Genomic DNA, 25163 nt, shown 5'->3' with positions numbered 1-25163 from the left:
AAACTAAATAGAAAATTCTATTATCCATCAATTAAACGTAGGTAAGAAGTAACAGACATTGAACAGAAGAGAGATACATACTATGCATGCCAGGAAAATTAAAACTTGGATGTTGGGGAAGGGGGGTATGTGCTTTGATGTACAAAAGAACCATTGTTTACGTAGGACAAAATCTCCCCAGTATGGAACAGAGATAAAAAGGAAGGAGTTTCTAGCAGATCAAGGTCAACTGAGATCTATGAATAACATAAATGCTATTAACCTAGTACCGAGTGAATCACGGGAGTTGAGCAGGGGACGGTTATGTGGCAGTGTTTTATGTCACTTTGTGTTATATAATGAGCATATGCAGGAAGATTCCTAAATACTATCCAAACTGCCATAGAAGAAGCTTTAGGGAGCTTGAGAGAACAAATCAAAGAACCAGATCTGAGGCACAGCAAGGTAATAGGGATGTTCAAACAGTACAGCAAGTTTACATATTTGCAGGCATCCGCACAATCTCACTCTGCAGGAAACAGCGTGAGAAAGGATTCCTTAGTCGGACAGCTAGAGGCTTATTATGTACAATGTCACCACCCTCATTATGTTCCTAGTTTATTAGAAGAGCTGCAGACACAATACCTTCCTCTTATGACTAATTTAAAATACTGGAAGCCTCGGTGGCTCAGTCGGTTGAGTGTCCGACTTCGGCTCAGGTCATGACCTCGCAGTTCGTGAGTTCAAGCCCCACGTTGGACTCTGTGCTGACAGCTCAGAGCCTGGAGCCTGCTTCAGATTCTGTGTCTCCCTCTCTCTGCCCCTTCCCTGCTCATGTTCTGTCTGTCTCTGTCTCTCAAAAATGAATAAACGTTAAAAAAAATTTTTTTAAATAAATAAAATAAAATACAAAATAAGCTGTGTCTCCTTTCTTCAGGGGAACAGTAAAAAAATCACTGAGTATCATTCTTTTTTCAGCTTAATCTACCTGAAGGCTTGTGATCTCTTTCATCTAAATCTTACTGAAATATATATTTACTGAATATATTGAAATATATAGTCATAGAAAAAATACATTTTTTCTTTTTTTACATCGCAGACCCATACGTTTTGAAAGCACAATATGAGGAGTTGAAAAAAGGAAAAAACACAAAAACGGAAAGAAAATGAGAAGGAAACAGAGGACCTGTAACTGGTAACAGTAAACGAATCCAACAGAAAATAGGAAGAAAACAAAAGAAAGAGGAAAAAAAGAAAGTAAAAGTAAAGAATATAAAGGTAATTTGGAGGTGGCGGGGGGCTGGGTGGCTCAGTCGGTTAAGTGTCTGACTCTTGGTTTCAGCTCAGGTCATGATCTCACAGTCTGTGAGTTCGAGCCCCACGTTGGGCTCTGTGCTGATAGCTCAGAGCCTGGAGCCTGCTTCAGATTCTGTGTCTCCCTCTCTCTCTGTCCCTCCTCCCACCTCAAAAATAAACAAACATTTTTTTTTAACTTCAAATATAAAGAAAGGTAATATTGAGGGGGAGCGTGGGTGGCTCAGTTGGTTAAGCACCCAACTCTTGATTTTGGCTCAGATCATGATCTCATGGTTGGTGAGGCTGAGACCCATGTCAGGCTCCATGCTATCTCCTGCTTGGGATTCTTTCTCTCTCCCTCCCTCTGCCCCTCCCTTGCTCTTTCTCTCTCAAAATAAATAATTTTTTTTTTAAAAAAAGGTTAATTTTTTTTAAAGTAGACTACACAGCAATACGCTTTTCACTAATGGATTGCATAGCCATCAACCCACTTGAGGTATAGAACCTTATATAAAAACACTGAAAACTCATAAAAAGCAAGCACTCTACAAGATTAGCCCATGAATGACATCTTAATTTGAATGCAGCTGGCCATATATATTGAGTTTCTACCACTTAGACCCAATTTCAACCTTATCCATCCATTTATTTAACAAGTATTAAATGCCTTCAATTAAGTACAGAGAATACTGCAGTGAACAAGACACAGAATTACCACCCTCACAAAGTTTCTTATTTTAAGACTGATTTTGGTGGTTATAGTGAGTTGAATAGGGTTCTCCCAAACGTCAAGCCTACTCAGGGACACCTAGGTAGCTCAGTCAGTTAAGGCTCCAACTCTTGATTTCGGCTCAGGTCATGATCTCATAGTTCGTGGGATTGAGCCCCACATTGGGCTCTGGGCTGACAGCATGGAGACCGCTTGAGATTCTCTCTTGCCTTCTCTCTCTGCCCCTCCCCAGCTCATGCATGCTCTCTCAAAATAAATAACTAAACTTAAAAAAAAAAAAAAAATTCAAGCCTATCCAGAACCGCAGAATGTGGCAATATGGCCTTTATAGCTGTAACTAAGGATTTTGAGATTTAGGGTGGGCCCGAAATCCAGTGTTTGTTGTCCTCATAGGAGGAGTAGACACAGAGAGAAGGCAGTCATGGGAAGATGGAGGTGAGACTGCAGTGATGGAGCCACAAGCCAGGGAAGGCCAAGAACCACCAGCAGCCACCAGAAGCCAAGAGAGAGGCATGGGACGGTTCTCCCACAGAGCCTCCAGAAGGAACCAACCCTGCTGAAACCTTGATTTCAGACTTTCTGGCCTCCAAAACTATGACACAATACATTTTTTTGTTTTATTTTTTAAATTTTTTTAATATTTATTTATTTTTGAGAGAGAGACAGAGTACAAGTGGGGGAGGGGCACAGAGAGGGAGACACAGAAACTGAAGCAGGCTCTGGGCTCTGCACGGTCAGCACAGAGCCCAACGCGGGGCTCGAACTCAACAAAGCATGAGATCATGACCTGAGCCAAAGTCAAACGTTTAACTGACTGAGCCACCCAGGCGCCCCAAAATTTCTGTTTTAAACCACCAAGTCCATGGCCATTCATTATGACAGCCCAAGGACACTAATACAGTGGTGTTAATGCAAAAATCAGCATGCAGACTACAGTCTCTCATCGCAGAGTGCCACTGAGCATGTGAGTGGCCAGAGGAAATAAAGGTACAGATGGGCGCTGGCCTTAACAATGTCCTCAATAAAAGGACCAAAGAACAGAGGTGAGTTTGCTAAAAGGTTCACAAACTATTAAGGCCTGCAGAAATTTTGATGATGTCAAGATTCATCCAATTCATTTTACAGCTGAAGAAATTGATGTGGTCTGTCTTTTCGCTTCCCTTTCTCCTCTGCCTCAAGTGAGGTGCAGATGGTCTGTCCTATCTCAGGCAGGAAGTCTCTGTCTGGCTGACACCTGGAATGATTCAGCTGGATTCCCAGAGGTGTGGAGGGGATATTTCTTGCCAGTAAGATGGTAACTATAAAATCCATTTACTTTCCAGTTATTCTAGAGTGCCTACTCTGTAAGTAACAATGGGAGAAGCAAGAAATGTGAACTCCTGTCCTATAGAAACACATTCACAATCACAAATATGAGACAAGTCATATTTAAACTGTAAGTAAAGTCAAACAAGTACCTTTTTGGTCCCTGGGTTAAAACTAAAGACTCAAAACAAGGCAGAAGAAAGGGAAACTTTAGAACATTTCTATCAGTGGCATTTAAAACAAGAGCAGTCCCTGATGAACATGGGTGCAAAAATCCTCAACAAGATATTAGCCAACTGGATCCAACGATACATTAAAAAAATTATTCACCACAACCAAGTGGGATTTATACCTGGGATGCAGGACTGGTTCAATAGCCGCAAAACAATCAATGTGATTCATCACATCAATAAAAGAAAGGACAAGAACCATATGATTCTCTCAATAGATGCAGAGAAAGCATTTGACAAAATACAGCATCCTTTCTTGATAAAACCCTCAAGAAAGTAGGGATAGAAGGATCATACCCTAAGATCATAAAAGCCATATATGAAAGACCCAACGCAAATATCATCCTCAATGGGGAAAAACTGAGAGCTTTCCCCCTAAGGTCAGGAACAAGACAGGGATGTCCACTCTCATCAGTTATTCAACATAGTATTGGAAGTCTTAGCCTCTGTAATCAGACAACACAAAGAAATAAAAGACATCCAAACTGGCCAGGAGGAGGTCAAACTTCCACTCTTCACAGATGGCATGATACTCTATATGGAAAACACAAAAGATTCCACCAAAAAACTGCTAGAACTGATTGCAGGATATAAAATCAATGCACAGAAATTGGTTGCATTCTTATTCACCAACAATGAAGCAACAGAAAGAGAAATCAAGGAATTGATCCCATTTACAATTGCACCAAAAACCACAAAATACCTAGGAATAAATCTAACAAGAAAGGTGAAAAATCTATATACTGAAAACTATAGAAAGCTTATGAAAGAAATTGAAGAAGACACAAAAAAATGGAAAAAGATTCCATGCTCCCAGATAGAAAGAACAAATATTGTTAAAATGTTGATACTACCCAAAGCAATCTACATATTCAATGCAATCCCTATCAAAATAACACCAGCATTCTTCACAGAGCTAGAATAAATAATCCTAAAATTTGTATGGAACCAGAAAAGACCCCGAATAGCCAAAGCAATCCTGAAAAAGAAAACCAAAGCAGGAGGCATCACAATCACAGACTTCAAGATGTATTACAAAGCTGTAATCATCAAGACAGTATGGTACTGGCACAAAAACAGACACTCAGATCAATGGAACAGAAGAGAGAACCCAGAAATGGACTCACAAATGTATGGCCAACTAATCTTTGACAAAGCAGGAAAGAATATCCAGTCGAATAAAGACAGTCTTTTCAAGTCATGCTGGGAAAACTGGACAGCGACATGCAGAAGAATGAACCTGGACCACTTTCTTACACCATACACAAAAAACAACTCAAAATGGACGAAAGACCTAAAGGTAAGACAGGAAGCCATCAAAATCCTCGAGGAGAAAGCAGGCAAAAACTTCTTTGACCTTGGCCGCAGCAACTTCTTAACACGTCTCCAGAGGCAAGGGAAGCAAAAGCAAAAATGAACTATTGGGACCTCATCAAAATAAAAAGCTTCTGCACAGTGAAGGAAACAATCAGCAAAACTAAAAGGCAACTGACAGAATGGGAGAAGATATTTGAAACAACATATCAGATAAAGGGCTAGTATCCAAAATCTATAAAGAACTTATCAAACTCAACACCCCAAAACCAAATAATCCAGTGAAGAAATGGGCAAAAGACATGAATAGACACTTCTCCAAGGAAGACATCCAGATGGCCAACCAACACATGAAAAATGCTCAACATCACTCATCACCAGGGAAATACAAATCAAAACCACAATGAGATACCACCTCACACCTGTCAGAATGAATAACATTAACAACTCAGGCAACAACAGATGTTGGCAAGGAGGCGGAGAAAGAGGATCTCTTTTGCATTGTTGGTAGGAATGCAAGCTGGTGCAGCCACTCTGGGAAACAGTATGGAGGTTCCCCAAAAAACTAAAAATAGAACTACCCTATGACCCAGCAATTGCACTAAATACTTGACAAGGTATTTATCCAAGAGACAAAGGTGTGCTGTTTTGAAGGGACACATGCAACCCCACGTTTATAGCAGCACTATCAACAATAGCCAAAGTATGGAAAGGCCCAAATGTCCATCAATGGGTGAATGGATAAAGAAGATGTGGTATATATATACAATGAGGTATTACTCGGCAATCAAAAAGAATGAAATCTTGCTATTTGCAACTACGTGGATGGAACTAGAGGGTATTATGCCAAGCGAAATTAGTCAGCCAGAGAAAGACAAATATCATATGACTTCACTCATATGAGGACTTTAAGACACAGAACAGATGAACATAAGGGAAGGGAAGCAAAAATAATATAAAAACAGGGAGGGGTGCAAAATATAAGAGACTCTTAAATATGGAGAACAAACTGAGGGTTACTGGAGGGGTTGTGGGAGAGGGGATGGGCTAAATGGGTAAGGGGCACTAAGGAATCTACTCCTGAAATCACTGTTGCACAATATGCTAATTTGGATGTAAATTTAAAAAATAAAAATTAATTAATTAATTAATTAATTAATTAAAAAAACAAGGGCAGAACTTTGCTATCTGGCTTTGAGCAGACTAATTCCACTTAGAAAAACCAGACAAGGGGCAGCTGGGTGGCTCAGTCAGTTAAGTGTCTGACTTCAGCTCAGGTCATGATCTCATGGTTCGTGAGTTCTAGCCCCACATTGGGCTCTATGCTGACAGCTTAGAACCCAGAGCTTGAGATTCTGTGTCTCAATCTCTCTCTGCCACTCCCCCGCTCACACTCTTCTTTGTCTCTCTCTCTCTCAAAAATAAATAAAACATTAAAAAATTTTAAAAAAGAAAAACCAGACAAGCAGGACCATACACACATCCCCCACCCCCACCCCCACACCCACACCTATTTAATGTGTTGAAGAACTATAAAAGTAGCTCCTTGAAGAGATCAAGATCCTTGAAAGAAGAAAAGTTAATCAAGAGGGTGGGCAGAAAGTGGCTGCTGAGATGCAGAGAAACTGAGCAAAACTTTTAGCAGTCTGATGGAACAGGAGAGTCAAAACTGGGAGGTCAGGACTATCAAGAAACCCAAGATATAAGAAATCAAGATCCTGGACAGAAGGGATCCATAGGAAAATCAGCCTGATAGTCTGACCCATGTTTCCTCTGGATAGTCATCCATTTGTCTGTGGTGCTGGCCAAGAGATAGAGAAGCTAATCCAGAAAGTGCTTGCTAAGCGACTGAAACACTAAGCAGAGCTATTAAGAGTCTCACTGTGCTAGGAAAAATAATAATAATAATAAGAGTTCAGGGTCGCCAAAGTGGAAGTGCCCAGGCAAACTGTCCAGTTTGAGCCCTGCACAGGGCTCGGCACTGACAGTAAGGGGCCTGCTTGGGATTCTCTCTCTCTCTCTCTCTCTCTCTCTCTCTCTCTGCCCCTCCCTTTCTCTCTCTCTCAAAATAAATAAATAAACATTAAAAAAAAGGGGGGGTCAAACCTTAAATAGTCAAAGCCTATAAGAGGGAGACTCAGGCTCAAATTGGTTTCCCTCTAATGGATTAAGGTGATCTCCACTAACTGCCTTCCGGAAACCAAACAACAACCTCTCCAAAGAGAGTATCATCTAGACCCTCTACAATGTTTCATAAAACTTCCCTGGAAGATTATCAGGCACACCCAGATGGAGAACTACGATTAAAAAATCAAAATAGAAACAGACGCAGTTGTGATTCAGGTATCGAAATTATCAAACCAATGTTAAAACAAGGTCAGATTCCCCTCCCCCCTCCACCTCTACCACAGATCATTCACAAAGTACCACAAACAAACTTGTAGTGCCTAAAACTAGAATGGGGCCCTGCCCAGCTAGGAATCTCGGTAACTCAGAAATGGGTTTCTCCTTGGAAGACATGTGTGTGGAGAGACCTTGAATAATAGCAGGGAAATCTGACTGCCGTCCCAGAGGCTCATTCATTACCCTTAGTGATTACTCACATGAACCCAGTACCTCCCCAAATCTCCTAGAGTCTTGAATTGTTGCACAGCCTTTAAATTTCTTTTAATGATTATTTATTTTTGAGAGAGAGAGAGACAGACAGACAGAGCACAAGCAGGAGAGGGGTAGAGAGAGAAGGAGACACAGATTCCCAAGCAGGCTACAGGCTCTGAGCTGTCAGTGCAGAGCCTGACGCGGGGCTCAAACTCACAAACTGTGAGATCATGACCTGAGCTGACGTCAGATGCTAAACCGACTGAGTCAACCAGGCGCCCCTGAATTTTTTAAGTAAAGCTGAACTCTGTGCGAGGACAGGCGTTAGGGTAGACCGGCTTTGTGGTCAGGAGAAGAGCAGGGGGCTCAGAACATCAGCAGAGAGTTTGCTAGGAGTTGCAGTGCAGGCTGGCTGCTGACCAGGACTGTAGGACGGAAGAAAATGGAGATCCCACAAAGATTTAATTAATATTCCTTTACTTTTATTCATAAGAGGCTAGGGGTGAACATGAAGAGGGGCTGTGAGAATTTTAGCCCCCTACCCCTGTCTTCTCTTGTCCCCATGTTCAGTCAGTCACAAATCAAAGAATTAATAAAACTAAGACAAGCCTGGGGCACCCGGGTGACTCAGTTGGTTAAGCGGCCGACTTTGGCTCAGGTCACCATCTCACAGTTCATGGGTTTGAGCCCCGCGTCAGGCTCTGGGCTAACAGCTCATAGCCTGGAGCCTGCTTTGGATTCTGTGTCTCCCTCTCTCTCTGCCCCTCCCCCACTTGTGCTCTGTCTCTCTCTCCTCTGTCTCTCAAAAATAAACATTTAAAAAAATTAATAAAACAATTAGAAAAAAAACAAGATAAGCCTCCCCATTACCTAATTCAATTTATTTTCTTTGGTCTTTTCCCTCTCGTTTCTTCTTCCCAGATTCCCTCCATGGATAATGCATTTTATCCTCTTCTCTTAAGGTGCCCTTAAAGCTATGCGCACTCCCCCCACCCTCCCCCTAAGCCCCAGCACAGGCCTGTCCCTGTGGTAACATCTTCTGGAACCAAGACAACCAAGCGGAAAGGAAACTAAGGGGGTGCCCAGCTTTCTCCACCGGCAGCATCAAGTGTGCTCAGAAGGCAGGCAGGGGCTCTGACCCTGACCAGTGCACACACAGGAGTGAACCATTCTCTCCACTGGGCCAAGACACACAGCAGGCTTTGCTCTGGTCACATCTGTGCTCTGTGTGTCCTTGCAAGCTAAAAACAAAGGAGAGGGTTTTACCCCGTCTCTCCCTTCCCATAATTACTTTTAGTGGTGAAGCAGTTAATGCGGTATTCCTCCTCTTGGCTCAGAGTTTTCATTCTTTATTGGCACCGTTTCATCCCAGGAGACAATAGCAGATTGTTTCTGGTGTTCGAAGAAGGATCTTGTTCTGGCAGGCAGGCTTCCAGTCAACAAGCTTGACATCTTCTGCAAAGAACGTGCATGTGCTGTGTTTGAACCTGACTTTCAAGTGTCTTGTATAAAGACAATCATCCTAATCACAACCTGCAACTGTGTTAGGAACTTGCACAAAACTGAAACCAAAAATACTCCTAAGAGAGACTGAGAGAGAAGCAAAGAGAGGAAAGAGTAGGCAAGGCGTACTGAAATCCTTGGACCAAAATGCTCTGGGCTCTCTTCGTGTCACCTGATTAGAAAAAGCCCTTCTCTTCCTCATCCCTCTGACCTGGTTAGCAGCTTTAAAACAGCGATATTGGGTAATCTTAACCACAGCAATCACCCCAGATGAGGAACTTTCCTGGCAGGAAGAGAAGAAATGGAAAGCAATGCAGGACTCCCTACTGGGATCTGTGGGTCCCTCCAGAGCCAGCAACTGCCCCCTGAGGCCTCAGATCCCCCTCCACCAGTGGCCATTCCACTGACAGCTAGGCACAAAGCACACGTAGATAAACTTCAGGAAAGGCCGTCCCAGGGGGGACAAGAAAGCTGAACTAAGAGAAACAATCATCAAGTCCTTCCTATAGTCACAGTTCATAAAGCACAAAGCATTTTGGCCTACCATGTCTCAAAACTCTATGTGAAGAAGACAGATTTTTAAGATAAGGAAACAAACCCATCGAGGCAAAGCGACTTGCCAGAGGTCACATGGCTAACCAACAACAAAGCTAGCTATTATAAAATAAACTTTCTGGAGGAGGAATGACAAATCTGTCATGCAGAAAAATTCCAAATAATCCACCGAGACGCTCTGCTTTCAAGGAGGTGGAGCACAACTCCCCACTCCTTGAGTGTGGGCTGTGCATAGCGACTTCTTTCCAAAGAAGCTGCCATGGAACGGTGAGCATAACTTCACAATGAAGAACCTAATAAACACAACCGCAGACAAGCGGTCAAGGTCAACATCAACTTATAAGTCATGTTGATAGCACGTACCCTAGATCTGATGTGATGAGAATGGAACTTTACCTCCATAGTCTTCCTCCCGAAAACCCATAACCCCAGTCTAATCATGAGAAAGACACTGGACAAATCCCAGCTGATGGGCACTCTACAAACACCTGACCAGTGTCCCTCAAAATTTTCCAGGTCATCAAAGACAAGGAAAATCTGAGAAACTATCACAGCCTGTGGAAACCTAAGGAGACACAGTTACTAAACGTAATGTGGTACACCAGACGGGATGCTGGAACAGAAAAGGGACAGTAGGTGAAAACTAAGGAAATCTGAATAAATTATGGACTTGAATGAAAATGTACCAATGCTGATGCATTAATTGTAACAGATCATACTAATGTAAAATGTTAATAATAGGGAAACTGCACTGGGTATACGGGACTGCTCTGTAGTATCTTCCCAGTTTTTCTGTAGATCTAAAACTGTTCAAAAATTAAAAGTTTATTTAACTAAAATATCAGGCTCTGAGCTCCAACTCACAACTAACTTTTTTTTTTTTATAATTTTTTTTAACATTTATTTATTTTTGAGACAGAGAGAGACAGAGCATGAACGGGGGAGGGGCAGAGAGAGAGGGAGACACAGAATGGGAAGCAGGCTCCAGGCTCTGAGCCATCAGCCCAGAGCCCAACGCGGGGCTCGAACTCATGGACCGCGAGATCGTGACCTGAGCTGAAGTTGGACGCTCAACTGACTGAGCCACCCAGGCGCCCCTCCAACTCACAACTTTCTATAAGAGCATACAGTTCTACCTCTTGTTAAGCAGGCATCTTCTTGGTCTGCAATTCAATCAACATCTAGTTCCCTTGGCAAGCACTAGATTCTGAGAACGCAAGCGCCATGTCAGCTTTTGCTGGGCATTTGACCCCCTAGCGCATTGCACACCACCTGGCACATAGTAGGTACTCAATAAATATTTGCGGAATGAAAGAAACCAGGTTCAAGGGTGTTTAGAACTGGTTTGTCTAAACGTATTAGATTCAAACACTCAACCCTAGGTCAGAGAAAAAGCTAAACTATTTAAGGTATCAAAATAAGAAAATAAAATCCCAGACCCTATTTCAGTTGGTAAAGTGTTAATTCCAATGGTGGTGGTAAGCATGGTCATTTAAGAACAAAGCAGAAACTACAGCAAGGCTACAAATGTGATTTGGAACTCACATCGCAAAGAAGAGGAAAAGAAGAGTCCGTGAACTCTAAGCTACAAGCTGGTGTCGCATTAAAAGTCAGTGTTATCAGTGTGTACTCACAGAAATGCATTTGGAGCCCACACGTTATTCTTTCACTCCCGTGGCTTCTTGGCTTTACCCAAAATACAGTTTGAGATTCCCTACAGAAACGAGACAAAATAATAAAATGATTACAGAATAAACAATGGCCCCATGAGGAAATGTTTAAAAATTGAGGAAGTTTAGCTAGAAAAGGGAAGAGCTGTTAAGTGACTTGATAATAATTACTCAATATATAACAAGTTTTTATAAGGAGAGAACTAACCACTTCTGTGGTTTGACAGAAAACCAGACAAGAGAGAATTGAGCTTGAATTGCCATCAGGTTTTATCATCAGAAATTTCCTCTTTTATATCCTGGAGAGCTTTAAAATTAGAATGGTCAGCTATCTGGTCAACATGGCCTACTAAGAATGGTGGCCCTGATGATACCCTTGTCGATCTATGAGTCTATTATCTGACTTAGTCTTCATTCTGCACATGGATAAAATGATGGTACAAGGCTTTCTTCCATCACCAACCAGACCACAGTCTTTACGTGGGCAGAAACCACTTCTGTGTTGTGCACCTCTCCCCTTATCACCAAACATTATTTCCTGGCAGTGAGTGCTCAATAAATACTCGCCAAAAAAACAAGTTAATAAGTAAATCAACCTTGAATAATGAAAACGATGACCAATTATATTCTGCATTTTTAGACTTAAGAGAACATGAAGTAGAAGAACGAGAGCAAAAGAATGTTGCTTTCATTGATCACTATTTAATCACCTAAAAGAACTTAAATAGATATTCTAAAGAAAAGCCTAGAGGGGTGCCTGAGTGGCTCAGTCAATTAAGCGTCTGACTTCGGCTCAGGTCATGCTCTTGCAGTTCGTGAGTTCAAGGCCCACGTCCAGCTCTGTGCTGACAATTCGGAGCCTGGAGCCTGCTTCGGATTCTTCGTGTGTTTTTGTGTGTGTGTCTCTCTCTTTGCCCCTCCCCCACTAGCACTCTGTCTCTCTGTCTCTCTCTCTCAAAAATAAACATAAAAAAAAAAAAGCCTAGAGAAAGGCACTGACACAGTCCCTGACACATTACAAGCTCTGTGGCAAATGTATTTTCTAAAGATGGCCACAGTTAACATGACCCCTCCCACATGTTCTTACCAAGTGAGACTGACACACCTCCACTAGGGTCTGTTTCCTTTTCTTGAATCTAGGCATACCTTGCAACTGTTCCAAAAGTTGCAAAAATGATGCTGTGTAACTTCTGAGTCAGACAAGGCAACATATGGCTTCAGCTTCTCTCTCTTTCTCTCTTTTAGGATGCTTACCCTTGATTCTCAGCCACCATATTGGGAAGAAGCCCAGGCCACGTGGAGAAGCCAGACATGCTCACACCAACATCAAGCACTAGACATGGGAGTGAATGCGACTCAGAGGATTCCAGTCCCCAGCCTTCAAGTCATCTGCCTGTGGACCTAGTCCTCATGGAGCCCTCTTTCCTGTGCTAACCCTGAATTTCTGACTCAGCAAAACTGTAAATAGTAGCATATGATTATTAGTGTTTTAAACCACTAAGTCTGGGGTTATTTATTACACAGCAATAGATGACTAATACAGGTACTTACTAAATGTTAGTTTAACTGGTTTAATTGACTTGAAGATCCCTAATTTAACTGCACAAATTTCCTGAATACCTACTCCTATGTGTCTGGCACAGAGTTAGGCCCTAGGAACATACACAGTTAAGACATGGCCCCTCCCTTCCACCAGCTTCCTGTAAAGGGATTAAACACAAAGTAAAAAGTTCATTTCAGGGGGCACCTGGGTGGCTCAGTCGGTTAAGTGGCCGACTTCGGCTCAGGTCATGATCTCGCGGTCTGTGAGTTCGAGCCCCCGCGTCGGGCTCTGTGCTGAAAGTTCAGAGCCTGGAGCCTGTTTCAGATTCTGTGTCTTCCTCTCTCTGACCCTCCCCCGTTCATGCTCTGTCTCTCTCTGTCTCAATAAATAAACGTTAAAAAAAAATTTTTTTTTAAAGTTCATTTCAGAATAATATGATCTATCTTATACTATAATATATAATATATATCTTACACTAGTAGGTACTTCCGGGCTGAAACTGGTATCCTAAATCAGGAAGCAATTCCCCTGTCCCTGTGGGCCCCTATTTATTTGAACTGATGGGCATGCAGTCTCCAGGCTTATCCAGTGAGGGTACCGACCGGAACTGTAGCTAAAGAAGGAGTCAGAAGTTATGTTTTCAGTGCACCGAAGCTCCGGAGAAGGGAAGAGATACAGAATGAGGGTTGGTATGTGTTACACAGAGCAGGCCTGATTCTGAGTCTCTCTGAGAGAGGGGTAAATTGAGAAGTAGAAAGACTTAAGTTCCTGAAAGATCTTGCAGGACCTTCAGCTCTGGCAAGACTGTGTCAGAGGTCCAGTGGTAAAGGTGCAGTCTGTAAGACTGCAAGTATGATGTGACCACCTTAGTGATTTTTCACTCAACTAATACAAAGTCTATGTTTCGTTTTGTTTTTAATGTTTGAGAGAGCGCGCGCAAACAGGGGAGGGGCAGAGACAGAAGGGAGAGAGAATTCCAAGCAGGCTCCACACTGTTAGCACAGAGCCCCACGCGGGGCTCCAACCCATAAACCGGGAGACCATGACCTGAGCCAAAACCAAGAGTCTGAGGCTTAACCGACCGAACCACCCAGGCGCCCTTAGGGGTTTTTTCTTTTATTGCGGCAAAACAGACCTAACATAAAATTTACCATTTTAGCCATATTTAACTGTACAGCTCAATGGCATTGAGTACATTCACAATAATGTGCAGTGATCAGCACCATCCATCTCCAGGGCTTTTTCATCACCCCAAACCGAAACCGTGCACCCATTAAGCAGTAACGGCCCATTCCCTCTCCCCCTGCCCCTGGTCACTCCTATTCTACTTCCTGCCTCCACCTACGACTCTTCTAGGGTGGGGGCTTCCGCGCTGAAATTTGAAACTGGCCTGGTGGAGGGAGGGGTAGGAGAGATGGAAGAAAGAGGCAGACCCTTCCAGGCTGCTAGGCGGCAGTTTCTAAAAAAGCAAGGGGCGGGGCGCCTGGGTGGCGCAGTCGGTTAAGCATCCGACTTCAGCTCAGGCCAGGATCTCGCGGTCTGTGAGTTCGAGCCCCGCGTCGGGCTCTGGGCTGATGGCTCAGAGCCTGGAGCCTGCTTCCGATTCTGTGTCTCCCTCTCTCTCTGCCCCTCCCCCGTTCGTGCTCTGTCTCTCTCTGTCTCAAAAATAAAATAAACGTTAAAAAATAAATAAAAATAAAAATAAAAAAGCCAGGGGGGGCAGTTTTAAAATAAGCCTACTTACGAGGCTTGTCTTCAGCAGCCGTAAGATCGGACCGTTTATAGAGGCCTTAACGGGGTTCAGCCACGTATACCATCTAAGATGGTCTAAACAACACGTTGTGCCCTCAAGGCTGTGCCCTCGAAAAGAGACCCCGCCGTGGAACTGGTGGGCGGAAGGTACATTCCACGGAGAGCGGAAGGGTGGGGAAATTCGGAGTACCAATCCAGCTCTGGGTCAACCAGCGGTCACGTCCTCTGGATGACCTCCTCCTCCAACACTGCAGCCCGGGGGCCTGCGCTTGCACTCTTACACGCCCCTCCCACCCCGGAAGTGTGTCCCGAGCGGTCCGCAGGGGGCGTTCTTGGCACGGGGGTGCCTCCTTTGGTAGCTAACTGGCTGCGCCGGAGGCAGACGCCACAGTAACAATTTAGTATCTGCGAGAGAAAACAAAGATTAAGACCATGACTCACAAAGTGAGTACTAATTTTGTCCATTAAGAGCCTCATGATCTGAACTCTGATTTATTAAGTCCCCTAGGCTGGGAATTGGATCCCTCAGGACATTTACTTGTGTCCTCATGTGATTTAATAAAGATGATACATTAGTATGTAGGAACACAAAATATTCTGTTTGGATAATGGCATAGGTTCCCCCTTGCCAGACATAATGTAATACTGTCCAAGTCCACCTTATTTTGGAGGACAGTTTTTCTCATTAGGAATGTTTCAGTGTTCAGGGCCACCAGGGTTGTTCAGCCCGTTAAGCTTGGGACTCTTAGTTTCTGCTCAGGTCATAATCTCAGGGTTAGTGGGTTGACAGTGTGGAGCCTACTTGCAATTTTCTCTCCCTCTCTCTTTGCCCCTCCCCTGCTCAGTCTTTATCTCTCTCAAAATAAATAAATGAAACATTTAAAAAATAATAATAAATTAAAACACGAATCGTTTTATTTAAAATGTTTAATTTATGTATGAGCAATAACATTCAGAAGGTCCCAATTGTACTATGGAGATACTTTTTTGTAGAACACAATGATTAAAAATGTTCATGCACACACCACTTAAGATGATTACCCTATGTAAGTGTCCTATAATTTGGAAAACTGTGCTCTGTAAATGAGAAGATTAAAGGCACCTGCTCAGCCTCTGCAAGCTGGCCTGCAGCTACAGCCCAGAGATGCCACCACCTGGAATCTTAACTCTGTCACCCATTGTCCCACGAGGAAATGATCCAGCAGGAATCTCCCCTCTCCCCTCTCCTGGGGAGCTATTCTGGCTCCCTCGTTTCCCACTAGGACTTCATCATTGGCCCCTGCTTGAGTCTCTAGGCTCTTCTCCCATTACACACTACCCTTGACTTTGTGCTCACCACACAAAATTCCTTGAGTTTTGACATTTATTGTTTTCTCTCCCCTTCTTACCATTGCTCAGGATCTTTTCTCTGTAATTCTTTTTCTCTACCTCCTCTCTTCACTTGAAAGAAAGAAAGAAAGAAAGAAAGAAAGAAAGAAAGAAAGAGAGGAAGGAAAGGAAGGAAGGAAAACAGGGGCACCTGGGTGGCTCAGTTGGTTGAGCGTATGACTTCAGCTCAGGTCATGAGCTTGCAGCTCTTGGGTTCAAGCCCCACATCAGGCTTTGTGCCGACTTTGAGCTCAGAGCAGGCTTTGAGCTCAGAGCCTGGAGCCTGCTTTGGACTCTGTGTCTCCCTCTCACTCTACCTCTCCCCCATTTGCACTCTGTGTCTCTCTCTCAAAAAGAAATAAACATTCGAAAAAAATTTTTAATTAAAAAAATTAAATAAAAAAGCAAAACAACAACTTATGGACCTAACAGAAGAAAAGATTTATTTCTCTTTATGATCTCCAATTTTAAATGGACACAGCATGTGGACAAGGTGTGTAATTTTGCTCAGTTTTACCACAATGCCTCATTCCCAGCTACCGCTTTTATAAAACTCTATTATAAATTTATTTATATTATTTCCATTCTTTACTCTTGCATCAAAATGCCTTGTAGATTTAGTAGATTTATAAAACTGGCCATAATGCTCTCAAGACCAAAAGCTCAGATCTAAGTAAACTGTAAAAGAAATGTGTCAAAAATGTCTTTTTCCACAATATAAAGTCACTTTCAGTAGACATAACTTCTATCTTTATATGTAACACAAATCAAATATTTAAACCGTATCTTGCTACCAAAGTTCCAACTTAAGAGATAGAAGACAATATAAATATTTAGAAAGCTTATTATACTTAATATAATGATATTTTGGTTATCAATTAATAATTGTAGAATTACTATATCTAATATAAAGCCTTTAATTTCTCCAAATTATTTAACCAATGTAATCTCTCCTAGAAAACTTCAAATGGGTGAGTCTTGTCAACCATGTTCTCATTCAAGACAATATTAGACAAAAAAAAAAAAAAAAAAAAGTTAAAATCTAAATTCAAAGCTGATTTTTAAATAATGTGGCAATGTTCATAGGAAAGATACTCCTTTATAAAAGCCTAAGCCTCAAGTATCTTATTAAATTCCTTCTTAAGTTTTATTTTTCCTAAGTCACAAAGAACAGGAAATTTATTTTTTTTAATTTTAATGTTTGTTTATTTTTGAGAGAGAGAGAGACAGAGCATAAGCACGGGAGGGGCAGATAGAGAGAGAGGGAGACAGAATCTGAAGCAGGCTCCAGGCTCTGAGCTGTCAGCACAGAGCCCGACACGGGGCTCGAACTCACAAACTGTGAGATCGTGACCTGAGCTGAAGTTGGACGCTTAACTGATTGAGCCACGCAGGCGTCCCAAGAAGAACAGGAAATTTAGTCTACCACCTCAGTTTACAAATCTAACAGAATGCCAGCAACTGTCTATTACAAGAGTAAGACCCCAGAACTTAGAGGGTCTTTCATCTCATAGACCCTGGATTCCACTGTGTCCTGGATGGTAGTTGTTGAAATAAGGCACATCTCAAATACTGGTTTTTCAGAACACACCTATAAAAATACTATTTTTTATTTTGTTCTTAGTTATTCTTGAAAACTGCGAAGATAGTAGTTTCTTAGGAAATAACATATTTTATGCTTTAAGTTTCTCAATCTAATGACATCTTATATTTTTTGGTTTTTCTTACATCATTTGTTCATCTTTTGCTTGTCTTCCATCATTTCATCTCCACTGTCACCCTGTGAGGCGGCAGGGTTGTGTGGCAAGTGCTCTCTTTCCCCTTGTTCACTTCTGTCTGAGAGAGTGTTACCTCAGTCTGCATTTGGGGAGGCGGTACGCTTCAAGGAAGCTGGCTGTTCCTCCATCTTGTTAGCCTCGGCCATCATAATTATATTGCTCTTGCCAGTGAACGGGTTAGGAATGGCAAAAAGATGTGAGGGAAGGCTCTGAGGGGCTTCTGGAGAGGTTTTAAAACACACCTGGGGGAGCCTCTCTCTTTTCCTGCCTCTGAATGTTGTAGTCACAGAGGAAGAAAGGGAGCCCATGAGAGACTATTGGGCCCAAGCCCCATGTGTTAATGGGAGTGAATGGGAGGGACTAAAAAGGGAAAATACTTATGACCAGTGGACAATATACATAAAATAAACATATATAAAACATACATGAAAATGTACAATAATAACAGGCTGACATAGGTCCTTAATGACTCAACCCAAACTACAGAACAATAATACACCTTAACAAAAGAGAAACTAGTGCCAAGAAAATCAAGAGATGAACTACAACCACATGTATTGTTATGGATGAATCTCATCATTGATAAAATATCTGCAGAAGAATCCACCTAGGACGGTTGCATTTATATAACGTTCAAAACTGTGCAAAACTAAAAAACATCTCTTGGTTATAAAGTTGCAGAAAAGTTGGGGCCCCTGGGTGACTCAGTCAGTTAAGCGTCCGACTTCGGCTCAGGTCATGATCTCGCGGTTCGTCACGATCTCGCGGATCAAGCCTCAGGTCGGGCTCTGTGCTGACAGGTCGGAGCCTGGAGCCTGCTTCAGATTCTGTGTCTCCCTCTCTCTCTGCCCCTCTGCCACAAATTCTCTGTCTCTGTCTCTCTCTCTCTCTCTCAAAAAATTAATAAAAGTTTAAAGTTACAGAAAAGCTATAAAGAAAAGCAAGAGGATGACAAATACAAAGTTCAGGAGAATTTCCCTTGTGGTACAGGTAGAAGGCTAGGGTCCAGGATTATCCACTAGGCCTTGAAGAGCCCTAGGATAATCCTATTCACAGGCCCGTTGGCAGGAGACAGGTGTTCATGTGTTCTAGTTACTATTGTTCTTTATGCATTGCAGGTTATAAATATCCCTGCATAGTATTCAATATGTAATTTCTAAAAAAAAAACTATTTGCAAAATAAAGAGAATATTGTCAAGTGGCCAGTTAGGAACTTGCAAATACTGCAATATTTTTATTTAGAGAACAGAGTTCCTTTGACTCTCTGAGAAGGGTAAGGCCTCCTACTTTCATCTGAGGTTGCGTGATCAGATCCTGGGTCAAGGCAACTCACAGTTAAATGGGCTGTCAGTGCGAGGTTTCATGTTTGTCTGTATAGAAGTCAGATTGTGTTTACTCTTGTGGCTGCAGGTGTCAGAGGCTAAAATTCCTTCTACCTTCATTGTTTTTTGTCTCCCCTGTTGTCTGTTGGGTTTCCCTAGACACTCCTTCTTACATAGGATCTGAGGCAGACAGTCCCTTCTGTTGTAATCCCTAGTTATTATACAGAGGCACAGGCCATGTGGTAGTAACAGGTGGGGAGAGGGGAAGTATTCTATTAGTCCTGTGACCAGGTCTCAACCTTTTAGTGAGCCTGTGCCCCTGGGATGTGATCTTCAAACATGCTCCTCAACTTCAGATGAAACAGGAAGGCTAGAGGGGGCAGTAGTTGGGTGTTTTCTTCTCCCACATGGAAGGCTAGAGGGAGGTATAGTTGGGTGTTTCCCTGCCCCTAAGTCAGGGAGCCTCTGATAAATAATGTCTCCAGCAGGCAGGATTTTGTTCAAAAGAACAGAATGCTCTGGGCAGATTTCAAAGAGACCTTACCCCTTCCTGCCACCAGACGCACCAGATTTTTCTCTGATCTTCACCTTGAGAACTTGGTGGGGCACTGGGAGGTAAATCTAACAAAAGCATGGCAGACTCCTAAAACTGAGCCTCCTAGAGATTTTAACTCTCTAGCTCATCTGCACTAAGCCTCCAGAAATTCATCAATTAGTGTAAGTTTTTCTACCCTGGGACTGCCTTCTGCTCCCATTAAACCGTAATTCTCTGTGTTCACCTATCTCTTCAATGCTTGAGGCAATGTCTGGCCTTGTGACCTGCATCCTCTGAGAAATCTAAGTGCAGGTCTTGATTTTCAGTTTGTTCAGCTTTTTCTTGTTATAAGGACAAGAGGGACACGCAAGCCCTTTACATGTCTGATGGGAAATGGGCAGCTCACAGTTCACTCTGCAGACTTTTAAATTTTATAAGTAAAACTTTGTGAGTAAGACATTGAGTTTCTTCCCTTCGACCTAAAGAGTACACTTACAGGTCTCCAAGGGAAAAGGGAAGGGAGGCAAAATGAAAAGTCATGGTGCTGGCCGGGATGAGAGGTTTCCTCCAGTGGGCAGACTCCCTGGGACAGAGTAGGACTCCAAAGAGCAGACCTGTGCAAAAGGGTGTGTGGGCCACTTAGGGCTCTCTAAAACTCGGTATGAATTATTTTAAATAACATTTACAGAATCGACAGGAATAAGCCAGAAAAGAGTACTCCGGAATCTTAATTTCACTTTCAAGCAGCCCTAATATTTTCTCATCAGGAAGCACATATAAATATTCTCTAGAACAGGTTTCAAATGCTGTCAAGAACAGTTTCGCTGAAACAGAAAGACACGTTTTCAGAAATCCTCTTATCAAATAATGTAGGCAAGAAGCATTTTGAGAGACAGATTTTCCTGAATGATAAAAGCATCCAACCCGCTATGAGAAGCTTAACAATTATAATACTAGATGCCCAGTGACCTAGCTTCAAAATGTATACAAACAAAAAATTGACAGAATTACAGCAGCCAAGTCACAATGGGGGCCCCCGGGCTGTTTACATTTTTGAGAGAAATACAGCACCATTTATCGGACAATGGACAAACAGCTCATTCGAATTAGTTTCACAACGTTAACATGAGATCACACTATATCTGTTTCCATAACACCATACCTTGTGAAGCTGAGTTGTCAGCGATTGCTGTGATAAAAAATAAGCAAGCATGACTTGGAAACATCAATTTAGAACAGGAAACAAGGGTGGTGGTGTCTAATCTGATTCCAAGGTTTGAGAAGTTCTATAGTACCCAACAGGTGCATACATGCCATTGGTAAGTAATTGTGATGATCTAAGAATAAATTAGATGAACACAGAAAATTATTTTTCTCTTTAAAAAAAGACTCCAGGAACAAGGGCTAAGTTTTACAGGGTTGCCTCAACAACCTTTGTGAGCTGATTTCAGGAAGAACACTTTGTTTAGTGTGTGTGTGTTTTTACATGCTTAATGTGAGATGTGTATTCAGTCAGGAAAATAGAGGCCAGCATCCCAAGCAAGACCTGATTTCACCCAGGTCATTGGAGTAGGGCCTTGTTGCCTAAATTGTTTCTAGTAAATTTATAAGTAGGATTTTAGACCCTTTTGTTTTTAAGGACTAGAAACCAATCTAGTTAAGCAAAACTGATGGTAGGATGTTTTTAGAAAAGCTGATGAAATTCAAGGATTGATGAAAAACAAGCTTTCAGGATCCACGTAGGGCTGCTCTGGGAACCTCACCACATGAGTTTCCAGTGTCTCAGTTACCAAAAACTCCTAGTCTCTGTTTTTAAGTTCTGAATTTCTGGAACAGAATCTGATTGGCCCGGCCTAGGTCAGTTGTATACCTTTGGACAAATTAGCTGTGTCCATGGGACTGCAGAAACACCATAGCTGGGGGACGCGTGGGTGACTTAGTCACTGAGCCTCCAACTCTTGATTTCAGCTCAGGTTATGATCTCACGGTTTCGTGGGTTCGAGCCCCAGGATGGGCTCCGTGCTGACAGGGTAGAGCCTGATTGGGATTCTCCCTGTCCCTCTGCCCCTTCTCTGCTCGTGCTCTATCTCAAAATTAATAAATAAACTTAAAAAAAAAAAAAGAACCATGATAGCTGGAAGAGCACCTCCATGTTCAAAGCAGAAAGCTCTTCTCAAAGAACTAGATACAGATTCAGCTTAACAGTGACCCAGTATTCGGAATACACCTGTTTCCGCAAAGAGAGAAAAGGCAAAGTTCTAACCTATTGATTCCCCTGAATCAAAGTCCTCATTTAAACTTAGTTTAAATGTTACAATATTTTTTTTCCACAAAGGAAACTACTGTAACAGTGCTGACATTTATGTCATAAGAACGCTGTGGAAACTGAGCAAGATCCCCTTCCAAATGCATTACATTTTGATGGAATGAATTTATAAAATGAAAATCTCCCTCCAAGGGTTGATATTTAACCTTTTACATGTGATTATTTTAAGATGCTTAATTTTATTTGGATATGTCAGGTTCTGATATAAATTTTTGAAGAGGTCTTTGTACTAATAACTATGTAGAGACATTGAATCTCATAGCCTGCGAGTTCAGATAGGCAAAAACATATCTATTTTTCTATAACTAAACTTATTTTCTTTCTCGAGCCCTCGTTTCACTGATGACATAAAATTAATGCTAGTCCGGCAGAATTTCCTTGGCCGATGCACAATGCCCTTCCCATCCCCTTTCTATTTCTCCAACATTGCATCAAAGATACAGAAAGATCTACAACATCCAGGCATAGGCAGCAGGTGTGCCTCGGGGCCCAGCTGTCATCTGCTCATCCTGGCATTTCCTGCTGGTCCTCATTCTCACTGGTCTCTAATGTGGGACATCTATAGTCCGTAGTCCCATGGCCATAGTCCCACCTGGCCCGCAGCCTAAACTCCTTGGCAGTTCTTCTGCATCACTCATGTCCTAACTGTGGGGTTCCGTATGTTCAACAGCCCTCTCTGCCTGTTTCTGTGTCCATCTTAGGGAGAGGGTAAGGCTTCCGATGCTCTCCTTGCCACTTTGCCTAGACATCATGACCCATGCTGTAATGTAGGAGAAATCTGGAACCTTGCCTGTCACCCAGTTCCCACCAAGGAAACAAGAGTTGCAGTGCACTCCTGCATGGAGTCCTTCATTCCCTCCTTTCATCCCCTAATCGTGGCTTTCCTTGCTTACTCTCCTCTTCCCCTAGAGAGATATAACTTTGTCTAGTCTTGGTAGGTGGGCTACCTGGATCTGTGTAATAGCCCTCTCTACCTTGTTTTTGTGGCATAATATTTTATATACTTCAGTTCTCCAGAGTTCTGAGTTTTGACACTGATTTTCCTACAACTCAAAAAACTTTTCCTTTCCAACTGCTATTCCTGCAATGAATGTGTTATTTGAGAACATGAAACCGAACATTCACTTTTTTTTAGTCGAGCCCCTTACTTATTAGTCCTCGCCTTGCTGTTCTAATAACCATACACCGAGAAATGTTAATATTAACCTTCCCTGCTGCCTGACTGAGGGGCACATGGTAGGGGTCACAGGGGAGACCAAAAAAAAATGCATAGATTAATACTGTAGGCTACTATCTCATTGCACTAAAATATTTTGCAATCATTTTGATATTCATTTCAAAATAAGTATGACATTTAAAATGTAAGATATTTTCCTTTACCTTCCGATGAATAAGTGAAATAGAACATTTATTTTATTTTTTTTTACTTTTTTTCAACATTTATTTATTTTTAAGAGACAGAGAAAGACAGAGCATGAGCAGGGAGCGGCAGAGAGAGAGGGGGACCCAGAATCCGAAGCAGGCTCCGAGCTCTGAGCTGTCAGCACAGACCCTGATGCAGGGCTCAAACTCACAAACCGCGAGATCGTGACCTGAGCCTAAGTCAGACGCTCAACCTACTGAGCCACCCAGGCACCCCTGAAATAGAACATTTATGAATGAAGTATCAATGAACAATGAACCTATTCAGGAAAACCCTAATCCACTTTTATTTTTAGTTTAATTTTTACATATATTGAGGAACCTTTGTTAAAGATAATGACATGAGGGGCGCATGGGTGGCTCGGTCGGTTAAGCATCCAACTTCGGCTCAGGTCATGATCTCGCATTTCATGAGTTCAAGCCCCACATCAGGCTCTGTGCTGACAGTTCAGAGCCTGGAGCCTGCTTTGGACTCTGTGTCTCCCCCTCTCTCTGCCCCTCCCCTGCTTGTGCTCTCTCTCTGTCTCTCAAAAAATGAATAAATATTTTTTAAAAATTTAAAGATAATGACATGAAATTAAGACATTTCTTAGGGGCACCTGGGTGGCTCAGTTAGTTAAGCATCCAACTCGATTTTGGCTCAAGTCATGATCCCAGGGTCATGGGATCAAGCGCTAACAACATGGAACCTACTTGGGATTCTCTCTCTCTCCCTCTGTCTCTCTGCCCCTCCCTCACTGGTGCTCCCACTCTCTCTCAAAATAAATAAACTTTAAGACATTTCTTAAATATATTACCAGTGGAATAAGTATACCCAGTGAAAACCCAAAGTCCAAATTTGACCTGGCCAATCTGCCCTGCCTGTATGGATATAGGTCAGAACGGCAAGGATACTGTGGGCATCAACCATGGCCTTGGCTCTTTCCACTGAAGGAGCATTTGCAGTTTGCATTGGGAGCTGGACATTCTGATTTGTGTGGGACTTGCCCCACCCAGGCTGCCTGCAGCCAGCATCTCAATTCAGCACCTCAGTGAAGTGTAATCAGTCCCTCCACATGGTATCTTTGCCGTTCTGACCTATATCCAGATTCCCTTATTCTGGTTTCCGGAGCCAGGTGACCTAAGTCAGCCCAGCATTTTAGTCCCTCGTTATAGAAAATCCTGAGGGGAAAGAAAAACGTCTACAATTTGTCAACTCATCTCTGCTTGTGGCACTGCCACATTTTAGGGTGTATTTCACTTTTGTTCTAACTGCCATCCCCGGGCCTCTCTTACTCATTTCTTCTCACGTTCTGACTGTCAAATAAGACGTTTTGTTGTAAACATAACACAGAAGGCAGCACAGAAATATTACTCAACCAACCCTGACACTCGACCATTAAGAGTCCATGGAGCTGACCAGAGAGTGAATCAGAGTGTTCAGCCTTTCGGCCACTATTGAAAACACTAATGTCATATTCCATGCAGTTTATAGGCCATGATTTACCATTGCTGGACAGTGACTGTATTCATTATTTTACTTTTATATTATTCAGTAATATATTACTATTATGTGATCATTACTTTAAGTATTACTATATGTAAGGGTATCATGAACATCTTTATATAAAGTATTTTTTCTTTGCTGAATACTTTCTATATGATAAGTTCCCATAAATGAGATTATTACAACTATCACAAACAGTAATTATGATAATTGTATAAAAAATAGATTTTAGGGTAAAACATTGTTAAGGAAAAAGAGAACACAATTTGTTTGAAAAATAGTAACAACTGCATGGGGTCAAAATCAGGAAAAAATGAGCCAAAATGAAAATTTTATCAAGATAATGAGATTAGAAATGATTTCTGGGTGTGTAGGTGGCTCAGTCGGTTAAGCGTCTGACTCTTGATTTCGGCTCAGGTCATGATCTCACAATTGTGACATTGAGCCCCCG

At 42.2% G+C, this 25163-nt stretch overlaps 1 long non-coding RNA gene across 1 annotated transcript; it reads right to left on the bottom strand.

Moving 5' to 3' along the window:
- Window positions 1–8317: 8317 nt before the first annotated feature.
- On the bottom strand, window positions 8318–20813 carry LOC122236653. Its single transcript, XR_006214793.1, has 4 exons — window positions 20641–20813; window positions 14468–14880; window positions 11145–11224; window positions 8318–8907 (listed from the first exon to the last, which is right to left on the bottom strand). It is a non-coding gene; the product is annotated as an uncharacterized LOC122236653 (long non-coding RNA).
- Between the last annotated feature and the right edge of the window lie 4350 nt (window positions 20814–25163).

Source organism: Panthera tigris, chromosome A1 (genome assembly GCF_018350195.1).
Source record: "Panthera tigris isolate Pti1 chromosome A1, P.tigris_Pti1_mat1.1, whole genome shotgun sequence".
Lineage (NCBI taxonomy): Eukaryota > Metazoa > Chordata > Mammalia > Carnivora > Felidae > Panthera > Panthera tigris.
The sequence above is the reverse complement of the archived record's forward strand: the minus strand, read 5'-3'. Positions and strand labels throughout refer to the sequence as shown.